The sequence below is a fragment of the Sycon ciliatum genome, unplaced genomic scaffold, assembly GCF_964019385.1.
Source record: "Sycon ciliatum unplaced genomic scaffold, ocSycCili1.1 SCAFFOLD_2570, whole genome shotgun sequence".
NCBI classification, from domain to species: Eukaryota; Metazoa; Porifera; class Calcarea; order Leucosolenida; family Sycettidae; genus Sycon; species Sycon ciliatum.
The window spans coordinates 1-10,000 of NW_027044707.1; the positions used below are offsets into that span (position 1 = coordinate 1).

Here is a 10,000-nt window from a genome sequence, read left to right on the forward strand (position 1 = left end):
CAAAATCCATTCCACCAAAATCCATGAAAGTGTGACAAGTGTTCCCTGATGTGTTCAACGTGTTTGTCTACAACTTGCAGCTGTTTGTTTTTGAGTTTTTAACACTTTAATCATTTTTAACACCTATGTTGAAGTGTTGACTTTTTCTTTCTTTCATTCTCTATAGTTATGTGTTTTTCTAATTTCCAACATTCCCTGTACTATCCTGAAGAGAAGGGAAAGAAAACGTTTGATAGAAAAAGTGTCTACTGAATTGTGTGGATTTGCGTCGTTGCATGCGAATACGTATTACGAAACTGTTTTTCCCACCGCCTCCAAACTACTGTTTGAATAATAATTCAAACAGTAGTTTGGAGGCGGTGGGAAAACAGTTTCGTAATAAGTATTCGCATGCAACGACGCAAATCCACACAATTCAGTAGAAACTTCTTTTCTATCAAACGTTTTCTTTCCCTTCTCTTCAGAAAACCCACCTTTACTGGCTTGTATATTCCATGGGGAAGCTACACACCAACTAAATCCAAAGTTCACCTTGTCAAAGCACTAGTCTATCGTGCCCATCGAATCTGCTCTCCTCACCTTCTTCAAGAAGAACTGAGGCGGCTCACATCAATTTTGACAAACAATGGATACCCCTCGTCACTACTAACAAAACTTATTAATAACAAACCAATCACGCAGGATCCGAAACCATTTGGACCGGACAGGTGCCCCGTGGTCCTCCGCTTACCCTGGGTGGGTGCTGGTTCTGCGCGCGTCGAGAAGGAGGTGCGCAACATTGTCTGTTCGTCTTACCCTTGCGTGAAATTGTTTACAGTGGGGCTCAAACGGTCACGGTTTTACCCCTGACGGTTAACTGCTAAGCTAACGGTCGGTTAACCGGTTATAACCTATAAGCCACGGCAATCCTGCGGACTCTTTTTTAACCGTATATTTGACTATACTCATTCAAAAAATGTACCCTATTCAGTACAACGCACACTTGCACATTCTCTTGCATGCTCATTCATACATACTCTCACATCAAGAGACCAGATATGACCGAGTTGACAGCCCAGAAATTGCGTACGTGTGCGACAGCCCGCGAAAGTGCACACTTTGCAACGACCTGATACTTGAAAAATTGACTCAAAAGTTACTGCGTAACCGTTATCTTTATCGGTTAACCGTTAATTCTTCGTAACCGGTCTGCAACCGGTTAATCGGACTAATCGTTTGAGCCCTAATTTACAGTCCGTTTCAAAAAGATTTACAATCCTGGCGATCGCCCGCGGAGTTTGGCGTCTTACCGTATGAGCACTCGAGCGCTGCCTGGAAAAACTCACTGTGAACTCGAAGAAATATTCCGCGCGAAAGCAGGAAAAATGACAACTCAGGGGCCGTTTACATGAGAAAAATAAGCCCGGGCTTATTCAACCCTAGGCTTACGATAAGCCCGCCTTGATCTGTCACCCAGTCATTTTAGAGCGCGCGTTTACATGGTCAGGCGGGCTTATTCAGCTCGCCCCGAGCTGAACTAGCCCTACCCTTGACCCCCGAGCTTATCCAACCCCCAGGGCTTATTTTGTCATGTAAACGGTCAAGAAGGGCTTATAAGCGAGTTTTTCAACTCTTCTATTTCCACTCCTCTATACTTTTCCTTCCTACCCTATGCTTTCAGTCCGTGCGCCAAGGGGTACTCAAGGGCTGATTTTATTTGCAACCGCGGGAAACGAAGTCACCAAGACGCCTTCATTTGAAGCTTTTGGAATTGGAGAATTTATTGAATTTAGGTATGGCTCTCGTCCCTTCTAGAGAACTAACCAAGACCCTGTGGGGGCAGAAGGAGACTTCTTTGGCTCCGTGAATACACTAGCTATGCGGTGGTCTAGTTAGTTTGAGTGTGTGGTTCGTATTCAAAGTGTTCCAAGCCGCAGTTCACTCGAAGGTCATCGTGGATACGTCTGCACTTGAAAATCAAGGCTGGAAAGGACTGCCTGGTGTGTCCGAACGGTATGTTTTGCACTGAAGGCATTTTTTGTATGAATTGTTGAAAGTGTCTACTTGTTCGAAATGCAAAAGACATGGTCGTAGATCCTTGGCCCACAACACCCCACTAAATAAACTATGACCTGTCGTGAAATTATGTGAAATTGATCAACACAATCATACACAAATTATCCTATGGCAAAGTACTGCAAATGCAAATAATAGCATCCCTTTACCTAGGTCATGCTTGTAGGGCCTTATGCCACATCTTTGCATGATTTCCTCATACAAATCGTGTGCCTAGCTTCGAAAACACATTGCGCTAAGTGCCGAATATATACCTGTGAATCAGAACAACAGCACTCACTATTGCTTTCATGAGTGGTAATGGTCAGCTGAAAGGAAACTTCTAACCATCAACTCATAAGTAAAGTAATGACTAATCTCCTTGCTGCGCATGTGGTTCCTTCGTATTTACATGTACCGTAAAGTACCGCCAGAGCGCCCCACCATCTCGTCCTTTCGGGGTCGTATTGTGGGGGTGGTCTCCGGTCTGTAGGTTATACGACACGAACTTTGTACACATATTGCACGTTCTGCAGACAATCTGTGCCTTCGAGCGGACACGAGCTCCACACAAAAACCTGCTTAGTGTGACCTTAGTACACTAAGTTGCTCACACCGTACGAACTTCGTTGCACTCTGCCACACGATTTTCCTTTCCCTGGCTGTATTATATAAATCTGTCGCAGCAAAATCAAGGTGGGGCGCTCTCGCGGTACTTTACGGTATGTGCGCCTCTCTGTGTTCGGTGAATGATTTTGAATATTTGCGCACGACTTCAGGATAGTGCACATTGTATGCATGTACCTGCATATGTAATCCTTTCATGATTTAAAAATTAGGAGCCGTGCTTCTCATCACCGTGGACAAGTAAATGTCGGCCAATTACGTAGCGTTTGGAGATTTGCACAAGTACAGTTGCGTGTCGATTATGCGGCAACCGCGGAATAAAATGAATATTCTGGACGACTGAAGCTACAAAGCCATCTTGTGTTAGCTTAACAGATAAGAAAGACAGTACTTCGAAGTACCTGTATTTATCACTAGTATTACCCTGAGACAGTCGTGCTCATCTCTAGAGACTGGCTTGTATTTAACTCTACGTAATGGCAACTTTCATGATGCTGACTGTCTACATTTACTTGAAGTAGGACTATAAATACTAAATATAAGGTCTTTTTGACGCGTGATTGCAGGAGTTTGTGTGCGCTTAGACTTGTCATACGAACGCAGATGCCTGTGTATACGTGTGGACATGTGTCTATAGGTGTGTGTATATGCGTGTGTGCGTGTGTTTGTGCGTGTGCGAGTTAGGGTGTTGTGGGTGGGTGGGTGTCCTGTGTGTGCGTGCGCCCGTGTGCAAGTTAGGGTGTTGTGGGTGGGTGTATGTGTGTGTTAATGTGTGCGTGTATGTGTGTATGTGTGTGTGGGTGTTACTATGTGTGTGCGTGTTAGTATGTGTGTGTGTGTGGTGTATGAGCGACATTAAGCACGTACTTGTTAGTGCTAGACCTGCGCCTACTGCATCTGCCTCTGAAATAGCCCGTCCCTGTATACATTCACGCGATTACTCCTCTCGCTATCGTATTATCACACCTCTCTCCACTTAGATATACCAGCGCTGCCTCCTATTCCATTATCGTTGTCTGATGATTGGTTCAGCCATGAAACTCGGAGTCACAACGGAATAAATTTGCCAAGGTTTTCATTGTGTGCCTTTGTGTACGCCGCTCTGCCTGAATCAGGCATTGAGCACTCTTGCAGAACCAAAGCATATTGCCTCTGTAAATATAAGGTCTATAAGCTGTCAGTGCGGTGCTGTTGGATACCCGACATGCCATGTGACTGACCGCCAGATATTAGTAAACGACATGCGATTGTACCGGTCACAGTGTAGCTGGGTTTTCACGAAAATTTGAAACTTATACGATTGTGAGAAAAGTTCAGAAACCACACTTACACATACACACACACGCACGCACACACACACACACATGCGCGCACGCGCGCGTGTGCACACACACACACCTGTTCTGTTGCGCCACTACCACAACTTAGCACAAGGATCGCATCGGCCCCAAAGGGGCAGTAGAGCGAAAGTGAGAGGTGTTGGCTTCGAGTTCACCTATCTCTACGGTGAACGCAACCTCGATCGAAAGTCATGCCAAACGGATTTATCTACCACACGCGCGCGCGCGTGCGCGTATACAAAACGGAGGAAGGATTACTTACTCTCCCTGTATGATGTTTCTGTTGTATTCGTGAACAATGTCATTGATGTTTTTCCATGCATGTTTTTGAATATGCGAGCATAACTTCCAACATCAAGCCCATTCTTGCTTCTCATCAGCATGTACAAGTTTATGTTGGGCAGTTATGTAGCGTTTGTTTTACCGGCTGCGTTTGTTTTACCGGCTGCGTTTGTTGGTGCTTGCAGGTCATTGGCATGCTGTCTGTTTCACAGAAGCTCGTGTAACAGGTTCACCGTACAGCTATGAATGCAATGTAGCGTGTTGAAGCCACTTCGGTATGACGTGATGCCTAATTTCCTGGTTGTACCAAAATTGCGAGTATGCAAGTGATCGTCAAGCCTGCCCCTGTACAGTAGCCGTCTTGCCTTGTTACGCCTGGTTCTGACTCTGCGTTCTCGTTTACTCCATGCAATGTTACAAGGAATACTGCTCCCTTCTCAAGCAATTCATTGGCAACAAAACGCTCGGCTATGCCCTGTAACTTTGCTGTGCGGTTTGTGCTTTGTCAATGTTGTGTACCAGTTCATGATCTCTGCTTGCTGGTCTGTTTGTTTTCTCTCGCACAATTGAGGCGCTGTAGCACAGTGTACAGTGTCGATCATCCTGCCCAGGCTCTGATTTCACGTACCACAGTACGGTTTCTCTTGTTGCTCACTGTAATGTGCATGATACAAGCTCCTTGGTACTCCATAATCACCTGGTGCTGTTGCTGCCATTGTTGGACCCTGCTGATATCCTTCTCGCAATGCCCGAACGTTGTTCCAACAAATGCACAACTCGCTCTTAGTTGTCACATTCGGTTTGGTCTCGTTCCAGTCTTTCGAATTGAGTGAGTGCGTAAACTTGTATGAAGTGGTGGAGCAAAAGCCGTGTGCCGGCAAACATTCAATGTCCGGGTGTAATGACGCACCAAGGTCCCGGGACTTGCGTCCAATTCCTGAGTGATTTTTGTGTGCCTAGCCTCTAGGTATCATACCATATTTGTTTGGTTCAACCGTTTTGGATGCCCACTGCAATACCATTCACTGTATTATGTGTGTATGTTATCCAAGAAATCTCCCATATTTTTGGGTGGACAAACCTCGCCATAAGTCAGTAACCTGGCATTTTGCACTAACAGAACTCCTAGGATATCAGCGCCGTCTCAGTACCTGGGGACAGTTGTAAAGAAAAAGAAAAAATATCCTTGGCCCACAATGCCCCACTAAATAATCCGAAGGGTGTCGCGAAGACGACAATTTCCTTACCTTTCTTTCGTGGACGAAAAAAGACACTTCGCTTCGTCCGTTGCGCATGAAACGAAACATGAGGGTAGTGTTTATCAATTAGAATAGGTATCATGCACGAAGGAATGGCGAAAAGGTACTATGCTCGAGCGCTGGTCGTCGTCTTGTTTGTCAATTTTGAGTCCCATTGAGAATTTTCTTCTCCAGACCTCTCAAATTTCCCGCGGTTGCAAATAAAAGTGCAACTTCTAGACGACTTTTTTGAATTTGGCGCACGGACTGCTTTACCTAAGTTCAAACTAAACTCTGACCCTACACACTTGTGTGTAAGGTCATATGGGATAAGACACATGGTGTGTAAGTAGAATATCACCCTGCCAGTGCTAGTGGCGTGGGGTCAGACAAACCGTACTCGGACTCATCTGCTGCAGGAGGATCGGATGCCGAAAGGGATGCATCCAGGGAACCCGAATCTGCCTCAGTGGGAGGCACTGAAGGTGAGCCCGACTTCACTCTAGCTCAGTCCCCCGACCGCAGCTGGGCTGAGGAGTCAGATGGAGGAACCCCCACCCCCTCCCCACAGCAGTCTGACCCCACCACGTCTCTGGCCCAGTCTGATTCTGCTAGTGACGAAGACAGAGCAATGGCCCTACTGGCTGACTGCGCTAAGAGCAACAGCAAAGCAGGCACCAACAGCAAACGGCAGCGAAGCTCGACCTCCCCCTCAGCTGAAACCGAATTCACCGATGTCCGTGGAAGAAAGAAGAAGAGAAAGGGTCCAGCTGGCAGCAAGCAGAACACTTGGCGTTTTTAAATCTTAGAAACACGTTCAGGACTTTTTTGTTTTTAAGAACTTTAGCTCTAGGTTTACATTTTGGTATTTTTTAGCTATAATTTGGACTGGTGAACGGTCCTATTCGGCCAATAAAATGTAAAGAACTCTTCCTCCTCTCCTCCATGCGCTCTCACAGCCGACTCACTGCTACCCTCAGTAGCCATTACACACACCAACCAAGGAAGGGTTGCAGGTAGATACTGAAATTCCTCCTGACAGCTTTTTCGCCTTCATAAGGCTCATCAGAGAAGGTGATGTTGAATAGGATGATATCATGTGGAGATGGTCAGATTTATACTACAAAACATGGGCGCAAGATTACGGGCAAAGTGTGAGAATGAGAAGTTACAATTCTCCAGCAACACAGTGCCCGGGGTTCCAAGAAAATGGCAGGTGAGTAATCCAATCACAAGCTACTAACCTCTCCAGCAACACAGTGCCAGGGGTTCCAAGAAAATGGCAGTTGAGAGATCCAATCACAAGCTGCTAACATTAATTTTCTAACGGCTAGGTGATAGTTTAAGAATTTTGGCGAGCCACCAAACAAAGCGAAAGAAAGTAGAAGCTCGCCAAAATTCTACAGCACAACCCTGACGTCGCAGTGGTAACCGAAACAAAGTTCACAACAGAGAAGGTCCAAGTGTCGGACACGATATTCCCGGGCTATAGCCCTCCATTCAGGCTTGACCGCACAGCACACGGTGGTGGAGTTGCAATCTGGGTGCGATCTACTCTCCCAGCCTTGATCATCGATGAACTGGCCGCCCCCCCAGCATGAAGTCTTGTGGGTATCCATCCAGCTAAGCGCCGGGCACAAGATTGTCCTGGGAGGTGTCTACCGGCCGGGTTCTTGCGGGCCCGGTGACCTCTCACTTATCCATCATCTCGACGACATGTGCACCCTTCCTTTGGCCCGTCAACACGGCGCTAGTCTCATTCTTGCTGGGGACTTTAACGTTCACAACCGTGCCTGGCTAAACAGCTCTAAGACCACACCGGCGGGCGAAGCACTTGAGGACACTTGTGTCGCGCACCTTCTTACGCAGCATGGTCAGACTCCTACTCGTGGCGACAATACCCTTGACCTCGTGATGTCTACCTTCAACTCCCCAGTATTGACAACCACCACATCCCCTCTTGGGCGGTCTGACCACGTTATCGTTCTATCCGACTTCGTAGGCATATTACCTTGCCACGAACCTGCAGCAAAGCGAACTGTCTGGCGGTACAAGAGCGCAGACTGGCATCGCCTCGAGCTTTCCTTCGCAACTCTCCATGGCACGACATCATAACTGATGACCCGGACACCTCCTGTGAGCGGGTAACCACCACGATCAGAGGCGCAATACCCAGGTTTGTCCCATCTAAGGAACTTACCACGAGGCCGAGTGATCCAAAATGGTGGACACCGGAATGTACAGCTGCTATGAGGGAAAAGGACAAACGTTGGCGTTCCTGGAGAAAACACCCGAACGATCTTTCACTCAAACAAGCTTTCCTCCGCTCCGTTACCACAGCCGTCAACATCCTAACGCGATCCCAGGAAGCTAAAGAGGCCAGTATCCGTCACAGCCTGTCCACGGGCTCACTCAAGGACAAAGAATGGTGGACCAAGTTAAAGTATGCTAGTGGGGACGGACGTAACACGGACATTCCTCTCATTGTTGATGCGGGCGGACGGGAGTTGGCAACAAGCCATGAGAAATCGGAGGCCTTTGCCACCTTCTTCTCCAGGAAGTGCAGTGTCACTGGCCAGGATCTTACTTCTGACGACTTACCTGACCTTGTTGCAACCGGAGCACCGGCACTCGCAGCCGTTCATTTTCGCCCCGCCACTGTCTACCGTCTGCTAGCGCGACTCGACATGTCAAAGGCGACTGGTCCTGACGGCATTTCAGCCCGGGTCCTGAAAGAGTGTGCCAAAGAACTTTCGAAGCCGTTGTCCCAGCTATTCGCTCTCTGTTTCAGGTGCGGAGTTCAACCAGAATCTTGGAAGACAGCTAAAGTGGTACCGATCCACAAACGGTCCTCGCACTCTGTTTTGAAGAACTACCGCCCAGTCTCATTATTATGCATTATGTCCAAAGTAATGGAAACTATTGTTAATCGCCAACTGATGAACCATCTTGAGCGCCAGCAGCTCCTCACTCCCCACCAGTTTGGGTACCGTAGAGGTCTCGGCACGGCAGACGCACTACAGGCGCTTCATAACGCCTGGGTGGACATCGTTGGCCAAGGTGGCGCGGCCCGAATTCTCGCAGTCGATATAGCCGGGGCCTTTGACCGGGTCTCCCGCGTGGGCCTCCTCTACAAGGTCCGGCAGCTCGGCATTACTGGCACTCTCCATAGCTGGCTATCGTCTTATCTTGACGGCCGTTCACTCCAGTGCTTAGTCGGCGGTCAGATTTCTTCTCTCCACCCAATCTCTGCAGGGGTGCCCCAAGGCAGTATATTGGGCCCTACGCTGTTTCTAATATACGTGAATGACGCTGCCGATGTTCTTGATGGCAATGCTCAGCTTGAGGCCTACGCGGACGATACGACACTATATAGTCTAGTATCCTCAGCGCAGTGCCCTCGGGACGCTGCACACACCTTGCAGGTATCTAAAAACCGCCTGCGTGAGTGGGGTTGCCGGTGGAAAGTGTCTTTCGAGCCCACCAAGTCACAGGCTATGACTGCTACCCTCCGACGCACTGACCTAGACCTGCCCCATATCCTGTTTGGTGGTACCCCTGTACCGGAGGAAATCAGCATATCACTGCTTGGTGGTCGATTTGACTCCAAATTGTCCTTCGCTAGTCACCTCAGGACCGTGACCATCCGCGCCCAGCAGTGCATCGGCTTTCTCCAATAAGCGGCCCACATTCTAACGCCAGCTGGCCGAACGACTGTCTACAAGGCATTCGTGAGGCCCCTGATGGAGTATGCCCCGCTTGTGTGGATGGGCGCGCCAGCCAGCCACATCCAACGTCTGGATAATGTTCAACGCCGCGCACTGCGCATCATTGGCCCTGGTGCAATTCTCCCCAGTCTGGCTGTCCGCCGGACTCTTGCTGCTCTCTCGTGCATGTACAAATTGCATTTCATTACTGGTCCTCCTCAGCTACTTGCTGTATTGCCACCGCATCGCGTTTCTCCAGCCAACCCCAGAACCAGGAATCCGCACAAAAATGCCACTAGCCATGCCTATCAACTGTCAGACACGCTTTGCAACTGGGGTACCTCCAAACGTTACAGGGTCCAGAAACCCCAGCGCTGGACCCTGTAACGTTTGGAGGTACCCCAGTTGCAAAGACTGAGACCCTTAAACTCCTGGGAGTCTCATTTGATGCCAAGCTGTCATTCCGCAAACACCTCCACAATGTCGCAGTCCGTGCAAGCCAACGACTGGGCTTTCTCGAGCGTTGAACCGGGTTCTTAATCCACCATACCCAGTTCGCAAGGCTGGGCGGGGTTGTGAGCAGGCTTTTCTTATTATTTCTTATTATTTCTGCTTTTGATCTCATTACAATAATTCTGCGCTTTTTCTCCATCTGCGCATAAAATCTAGACTGACAACCTGCTTGTTAAATCATGCACCTGCTTTCAGGCGTAAAAACCCTGTTGTAGAGGTCTCAGTCCTCATTTGTTAGACTTACCTGTCTTTATAAATG

The 10,000-nt window shown here is 48.3% G+C and overlaps 1 long non-coding RNA gene across 1 annotated transcript; it reads left to right on the top strand.

Moving 5' to 3' along the window:
* Positions 1–1,746: 1,746 nt before the first annotated feature.
* On the top strand, positions 1,747–5,172 carry LOC135830542 (uncharacterized). The gene is made up of 2 exons (XR_010556058.1): positions 1,747–1,992; positions 4,469–5,172. It is a non-coding gene; the product is annotated as an uncharacterized LOC135830542 (long non-coding RNA).
* The last annotated feature ends 4,828 nt before the right edge of the window (positions 5,173–10,000 follow it).